This window comes from Festucalex cinctus, chromosome 4 (genome assembly GCF_051991245.1).
Source record: "Festucalex cinctus isolate MCC-2025b chromosome 4, RoL_Fcin_1.0, whole genome shotgun sequence".
NCBI classification, from domain to species: Eukaryota; Metazoa; Chordata; class Actinopteri; order Syngnathiformes; family Syngnathidae; genus Festucalex; species Festucalex cinctus.
Window position 1 is genome coordinate 26,529,180 of NC_135414.1, and position 8,964 is coordinate 26,538,143.

Below are 8,964 nucleotides of genomic sequence, written 5' to 3' on the forward strand. Positions count from 1 at the left end.
ATTCTAATGCTAATTGCTGCAAAATGGAAACAGATAGAAATCTCATTTTTTTTCCTGATGAAAGAAGAAACTTTAATCTTTCTTTTGGTAGGTTCCATGTTTTTATAGCAATAGAACACAATATTCTGTGGGCCTTGCAAAACAAGTCAAAATCCAGTAAAACAGCCGGGAGCGAAGGGGATTCTGTGAAAATGGCTGCGAGTGAATGAGTTAAATTTCATATGCAAACAAAATATGAGCGTGCCACTTAATGTCCCCAGGTTAGTACATGTGAACATTTGCTGGCTTTATGGTTCTCACGATGCATAAATAATTTCTGTTTAGGAAAGAGATTTAAATGCACACTATAATTTATTTTCATCCAGGAATGATGATATGGAAAGAAAGTCACATTGCGATTGCATGTATTTATTTATTTTTTTTGTCCTGTTTGTGAAATTCCATTACAATTTGATCACGGAGTTGTTACCACACAGCTGCCTCATAAATTGGATCCCATTTTCGGTTCCGCGCTCCCGAGTGCAGCGACTGTGAAACAGAGCACTGATTACTCTGAGAGTGCTGCATGTGGCCGTATCGTAAAGTTCATGGCATAGAAAAATAAAGTACTGAACCAGCAAAACGGCAATGTGCTACATTGCAGGAAAGACCAGAAACCAGACGGATTAGCGGCAAGCAGTCTTCCTGGCCTTTTCATATTTTTCCCGTTACAAAATGGCCTTGAGAAATGCTCCAGGCCAGGATAGTCATTACTATGTTGAATCGCAGCATTAAAGATGACGCCCCTTTGACCTTTAGAAAGAAAAGTCTTTCTTGCAGCTTGTCCTTAAGATGGAAATTAATGAATACACTCATATGCGTGTCCATGTTTCAACTTGTAACTTGGTGGAAACCAAGTGCCAGCCATTTTACAGCAATTTTGACTGATTTTTCAGCACCCACACACAATTTTGTTCTGTGACAATGCGAGCATGGAGCCAAAAGAAACAGTAGACATTTCGTTCACCAGGGAAAAAAAAAAAGTGTGTTTCTACCTTTTTTCATTCTTTAGTAATCACATGGATTGGTTTCACTGGTTTGACTTTAATGCCAGTATTTTTTTTTTTTTTTTTCGCTTTTGTGATACTTCAAGTTATGAAACGACACATACTGTTTGCATGCGGGGGAACGCAGTTTTTTTTTCTCTACCATGTCACCTTAGGGGCTCCGTAAGAAACAACGAGAGCTGCACACAGGAACAGAGGTAATAATCCGACAAACACACACACTTCTCAAATGGCTTATATAGAAAAGGAATCGGCTGTTGACCAGGTAAAGGGATTAAAAATTCTTGACATCACATAGCTCTTGATATCACATAACATCCCATAGCCTAAAACCAGTTGAAACTAGATGATGGTGACATCAGTACATAACAGACACGTGACCTCATGGTCATGAACCCAAACTTAACAGGTCATGAACTCAAACTTAAAGGGATAGTTTGGCTTTTTTGACATGAATCTCTATTTCATCCTCACCTCCAGTGTGTGCGATCAGCACTGACTTACCCCTGACAGCGTTCTGTGACACGAGTCCCGGTCCGGCGTTGGACGAGAGGAAAATAGTCCAGCAAGCTGGCTGGGGTCACGGAAATAAAAGCGTTTTTCTTCTAAAAACAATTTGAGTGATACATTTGCATCATTAAACTCCTTTTCTGAAAAAAGTCAGACTCCATTACCGCCAGGCACTACTTTTCTATTTGTTCGTATCACTGCAGCTGATAGACGCGCACTAACCTACAAGTTGTTTGTCTTTTCGAAGGCGGATCAGCTGTCTGCAGCGCGTCGATTAGCTGTCTACAGAACGCTGTCAGGGGTAAGTCAGTCCTGATCGCACACACTGGAGGTGAGGATGAAGTAGAGATTCATGTCAAAAAAGCCGAACTATCCCTTTAACCCTGGCGTGACCCCAGACATGACAGAATGTGATGAACACTTTATTTTCTGTGGAAGAAAGGAATATTAGCTTGTATCTGTTGCAAAAGCTAATGGGGATACAATAAACAAAAAACAATCTCACTAAATTATACTTTTGCGGGAAAGGTAATTTATTTCTGTAGCCCAATTTGAAAAAGTGATTACAATACATTGTGCACATTTGTTAAACATAAACATGATTTATGGTCTCTCGGTCTGTTTGAGTTGTCTGTACAATCATGGAGACCGCTGACTTGACTGCCGTGCAAAAAACAGACTTTGACACCTTCCGCAAGGGAGGCAAACTCCAACAGGTTATTTATTACTCAAGAAGATGGCTGTTAATTACAAGTCGAGTATGGGGGGGGCGGGATTTATTGCCTGCTCTCCTTCCACTTCGATAGTACAGGCCAAAAAGTCGCCAAAGTCTCCTTTACAGAAATAGAAGACAATTTAAGTTTCACTCAGCGTACAAATCTGTTGCAAGCAGCTCTGCCTTCGAAAGCCAACAATGCATGACTGGCGACGAGTCAACATTGCGCTCTAAATTGTGGGCTAATAAAGTCGTCGACTCTGCATTTCGGCCAGTGTAGTGCAGCTAAGAATTAAATGATGGCATAAAAGGTTAGCGCAGGACTGTGTTTGGAATGCATCAATTGCAAAGGGGCTTCCACAAGCCGTTTGTAAAGACACAAAAGACAACAATAGGGCCGCTGCAGTTGCATCTGTCTTGCAGGGGTTACGACGGTGCAGTCTGCCATTAAAGAAGTTGCCACATTTGAAGGAACACGTCCCTGTCAGTTAATTGGAACGGATATCATCAATATTAATGATCTGCTTTAGGATCTTTCTAATAAATACCCAGCACGAAAGAAAAAGACGTGAAGCAAGACGTTTGACATTCAAATGAGAATGGAAGCAATAAATGGAAAGGAATGACACGGCAAATTAGAGGCTCGAACAAGAAGAGAGGATTAGGTGGATGTGACGTTTATAGAAAGTCTCTCCTCGCATGTTAGCAAGAAAAGGTTTGGGTGCTGGTTTTATCCTCGGGGGAGTCAGGTTTTTTAATATTCAAAATCCATTCTTTCGCACACATTCACAACAATCCCTCATGTTGTTAAAAAATGTATGAGCCGTATGTATGCCCTCTGAGGGCTCGCTTTTCTTCCCTGGTGACTTTTTTTTCCCCATCTGACATAAATATCAGATGACAGCAATTCAAGCGCGAAAAGTCAAATATGATCAAATATGGGATTGGAAATCTTTTAAATGGAGTGTGAATCTGCACTTCCATGCTGGATCTTCTGTGACTGCATTGTGTCAAAAAAAAAAAAAGACATTTTTGTAAACACAATGGAGAGGAAAAAACACTCAGAATGCAGAATGTGAAACAATGGCAACAAGAGGAAACAGATGGAACATCCACCTACAATCTGATTCCCACAAGTTGTGTTTTCAGAGTACCTTATGGACTCCTGCAGCAAGTTCATTACATTTTAATTAAGCCAAATAAAAGATTCCCCTACACGTTAAGACTATTTCACCTATAGGGATCCACAGAGACAAAACATTTCCAGAAACTTTTCAAAGGGCATTTGGTGAACAACTGCATTGAATTGAACAAGTTAGACAGTTTCCATTGAAGCATAATTAACTGGAATTTGGGTTCATCAAACGTTGTCACACACTGTAGATACATGATGATGATGATGTTAATGAATGTTGTCGTCATAAGAAGAAATACAGGCAAAGCAATATTACTGGTGCCTTGAGATATGAGATATGAGAGGTTTCTCGAGATTTTTTTTTTTTTCTTTGACTTGCAAGCAAAAACTTTAGATAGAATTTCTCTATGGTGACAGTTGAACTCAAGTCACTTCACACCAAGCAGCAGTTTGGAAGATAGTCGACAATTCTTGACTCTGATTAGCTTTATGCTAACAAATAATGCAAAATCTCATACAGTAGATGGGATATGATCTAGCATATATGTGGCAGTGTTATAACATATATTTATTGAATAAAATACAATGTCCATTGAATTAAAGAAAAAAGAAAAAAAATTGTTAGTTTCTTTATATTCCATTCAATGATGCCATTTCTACATCTTAAAAGTAAAATATAGAGTGCTATTTTTTTTTTTTAATTCAAAACACATTACAACACATTAGTTGATGCTAGTCTGAAATAGAATTATGCTGCAAGATGTCACTGTAATCACTAAAAATTCCCACATAAACTTCCATCTTGGAACATTCCCAGAATTTGCAACTTAATTACATTTACTGAATAGTGTAAACATCAGGTTACAAATAGCAAAGTTAGTGTAGAGTCCCCTTAGGTTTCCAGAGTCTGCTGCTAATGTTTTTTTGTTTTGTTTTTTTCTCCCCACTTGCAAGAATTGTAATATTTTGGCTTGCAAAGCAGCTTGGCTCCATCTGTTCTCCATAAACGAACTGCTGGCTTGCAAAAAGCACAAAGTCCATTGACTTGAATTTGTATTGACGTGTTTATTTTCCACCTCGTCAGGCTTTACACGTTGTTTTGCATGACCCTTGAAGCGATGACAAAATATGGATTTTTGATATCACTCAAACGGCACTTTTGTTTGTTTGCTAGTAGTATTATTGTCAAACTGAGGTGGCGCCAACATTGTGATGTTATCAAGTTTAAACAACACTACAACCTGCAACCTGTTATGTTCTGGAGTTAGATCAAAGAAGCTCAGATGCAAATAAGATTTTAACTCTTTATTCGCATAACATCGAGAGGCGTAGAACAAACTTGACTTGACGAGAAACAACGAGAATATATCGAGAATCACGAGACGCTAACTTGGGCTGTGGAGGTGCACAGAGGAAAGGAGGTAATAATTCGACAAAACACACACTTCTCAGTCCGGCTTATATAGACAGCGACTCAATCTGATTGGCTGTGGCTAGACATGTGGGTAACAGGACTGACATGGAATTATCTGATTGGCTGTTGACCAGATAAAGAGATTAAAGATTTGACATCACATAGATTCTGACATCACATAGCGTGTTACCAGTTGAAACTAGATGCTGGTTACATCAGTTCAAAACAGACACTCGACCTCACGGTCATTACCCAAAAATAACCCTTGCATGACCCTAGTCATGACAGTAAACATAACCCTTACATGACCCTAGTCACGACAGTAAGCATAACCCTTGCATGACCCTAGTCATGACAGTACCCCCCCTCCCCTCAAAGGACACCTCCTGGCGGACCCCTAGGTTTAAACATAACCCTTACATGACCCTAGTCTTGACAGTAAGCATAACCCTTGCATGAGCCTAGTCATGACAGTAAGCATAATTCTTGCATGACCCTAGTCATGACAATAAACATAACCCTTGCGTGACCCTAGTCATGACAGTAAGCATAACCCTTGCATGGCCCTCGTCATGACAATAAACATAACCCTTGCGTGACCCTAGTCATGACAGTAAGCATAACCCTTGCATTACCCTAGTCATGACAGTAAGCATAAACCTTGCATGACCCTAGTCATGACAGTAAGCATAACCCTTGCATGACCCTAGTCATGACAGTAAGCATAACCCTTACATGACCCTCGTCTTGACAGTAAGCATAACCCTTGCATGACACTAGTCGTCTTAGTAACCAAAATAAAACTCACCATATTTTGACATAAATTATTTTTACAGGACAAAAGTGATATTTTTAAAGTGTGTGTTATTTCTTCAAGTGCTTGACATGCTGATATTGTTGAGTCACAATGACCTAAGAACTTATTTTATACCCAACTGTTTTTAGAGTGAAAGTAGAAGTATTGATTGAACAAGTACAGATTATGCGATGTACTTCGTGTTACGGTTTAGTGCAGAAATGAGGACCCGAGAGAAGACATGGGAAGAAGACACATGATGAATATGTATTCAATCCGTTGTGGAATACAGCAGGGGAGCCGAATCCGGACAGGGTTTTAAAGATTAGGTCCACAGGTGCAGAGCTCCGGCGGGCGAGAGACGAGCTGAACAAAGCCGAGGCAGAGGCAAGGATCCAGGTGCGGAAACTCTGAGAGGAATATAAAATATGACTCAGATGGAGACAAGAATGTTTGAAGATGAGCTGGATGCGACCGACTCTGTGACAGTGTATGTCAATCTGAAGAAGAAGCGACAGCAGACCTCACATTTGAGTGCAAAGGTAAAAAGTCAAAGCAAGTATTAACTGTCAAATAAAAGATCTAATTTCATAACTACATAAAGTTGGCTTGACAACAAAATAATTCTTAACAGTATGGTATATGTGACCCCACTAGTCTAAAAATGGCATTCTGATTAATATTACACTTGTACAATATGAGTTAAGAAACATAATCCACCCATTTTTATCCATCTTAGGGGGCGGCCATGGAGTTCACGTACAGTACAAGTCAGCTCACACCTTAGATTAATCGTATGGCAGGAAAGGATCCGGGGCCCGCTAATCACATCCTCCCAACCGTGTGTCTGTCACAAGCCCTCAGACCAGCTGAATGTGTCATCACTTGAAAACAACCAACAGGCAATCATGTCTCCATTCTTTGCCCCCACCTGGAGGCATACGACACCGCATCACACGCTGCTGATATCTGTCTGCAGCCTGCAGAGCACGCGTGGGTGCTGTGTGGTGAATCTGCTTTTGCCGGAGTATAGTACAAATTCATAACACACGTTTAAACCACCTGCAATTTCAAGGACTTGATTCACTGTATGTCAGTTTTGTTGTTGGAAAATGACTAATTTGCATGTAGGCCTACAGAAAAAGCTCCTTCAAAACCTGATCTTACTACTTACCTTCTTTTTTGTACTACTTTGGTTCAGCGCTTGTCTATTTTTTTTATGTAATTCCACTGTCAATCATAAGATGGAAGCACACACTTTTAAGATTCTTTCAGGAAGTATTTCAGTGCAGTCTATTTTTTGTTGTTGAAAATGATTGAATGTCATCCTCTGTAATCCTGTGTTTTACGCCTACTGAAAGTGATGTGCCGTAGGTTAACTTTATAATGTACATCTTTGGGATTGATCATTGATGTATTTTGTGATATGATAAATTTACTTTGGACAAAGTGTGGTTTACTCTAAACAGATAGAGGGTTCGCACATCGACTGTATAATATTTTTTTTCTAGCTTCTCAGTGTGTTATATGTGTTTAAATGAGTTTGTATTACTTTAAAAGTAATACAAAAGTCTTTAATCATTAAAGACTTTTCATTTAATTAAGTGTCCTAAATGCTAGTAAGATGCCTCTGGAGTATTTACATATTATTTCTAAATCATGGGCTTCACTTATTGAGAGGATGCTCGGGAATATAAATCCCACGATGGAGGAAGGAGTACTGTAAGCGTCGTCTTTAGAAAATAATTTATCCAACAGTTAAATAATTGTTTTCTGAGAATGCCTATAAGGAGTTTAATTTTCAAAAGGAAATAAAAATGTCACTATCCAAGTCAAAGGCCTCAAACCTTCGCAACCAATATTACCTGCAACAGTATTACAGGATTAGTTTTTATATTAAATGTCATTATGATGGAGTTGTTTTAGCATCAAAAGAAAATCCATTTAAAAGACCTTTTGTTGCCCTCCATTTCTGATGATGAATTTTTCACAAGTCTCTGCGTCAAAAGTAACGAGGTAGTTAATCACGAGCGCTGCTCTCCCTGACTTTGTGCCTCGCTGTTCTTATATACACACACAGACTTGTGTCCTTGTCAGTTCATCTTTTGGCCTCTGACACATTTTGATATCATATTGTCACACTGTCTTGTACTGAGGAGAATAGATTGTCTTTTAATTGTGTTGATTATCCACTTTTATACCTCTTTTATACAACCTCTTATGAATCTGAATTCCACTTAACTTTATGCAGTATAATTTTTCTAAAATCACATGATAGTGGTGGTTGTAATAGTTAGATTAAGTCAGGTAAATTCACATTTTCACTTTACAATAATAATAATAATAATAATAATAATAATAATGATGATGATGATGATGATGATAATAATAATGATAATAACAATAATAATAATAATAATAATAATAATAATAATAATAATAATAATAATAATAATAATAATAATAATAATAATGTGCCCTGTGATTGGCTGGCAACCAGTCCAGGGTGTCCCCCGCCTACTGCCCAGAGCCAGCTGAGATAGGCTCCAGCACCCCCCGTGACCCTTTTGAGGAATAAGCGGTCAAGAAAATGGATGGATGGATGGATGGATGGATTATTATTATTATTATTATTATTATTATTATTATTATTATTATTATTATTATTATGATTATTATTATTATTATTTTATTATTATTATTATTATTATTATTATCCATCCATGGATAGATGGATGGATGGATTATTATTATTATTATTATTATTATTATTATTATTATTATTATTATTATTATCCATCCATCCATCAATTTTCTTGACCGCTTATTCCTCAAAAGGGTCACGGGGGGTGCTGGAGCCTATCTCAGCTGGCTCTGGGCAGTAGGCGGGGGACACCCTGGACTGGTTGCCAGCCAATCGCAGGGCAATAATAATAATAATAATAATGATAATAATGATAATAATAATGATAATAATGATAATAATAATAATAATAATAATAATAATAATAATAATAGTGGGCGACACGGTGTATGTTAGCACGACCGCCTCCCAGTACTGAGGACTCGGGTTTGAGTCCAGGCTCGGGCCTTCCTGGGTGGAGTTTGCATGTTCTCCCCGTGCGTGAGTCTTCTCCGGTCTCCTCCCACATTCCAAAGACATGCATGGCAGGTTGATTGAACACTCTGATATTATTATTATTATTATTATTATTATTATTATTATTATTATTATTATTATTATTATTATTATTATTATTATTACTATTATTATTGTTGTTGTTGTTGTATGTATCATCATCCGTCTTTAAAAATACAGTTGCGGGAAGTTGATGTGACGTAATTTCC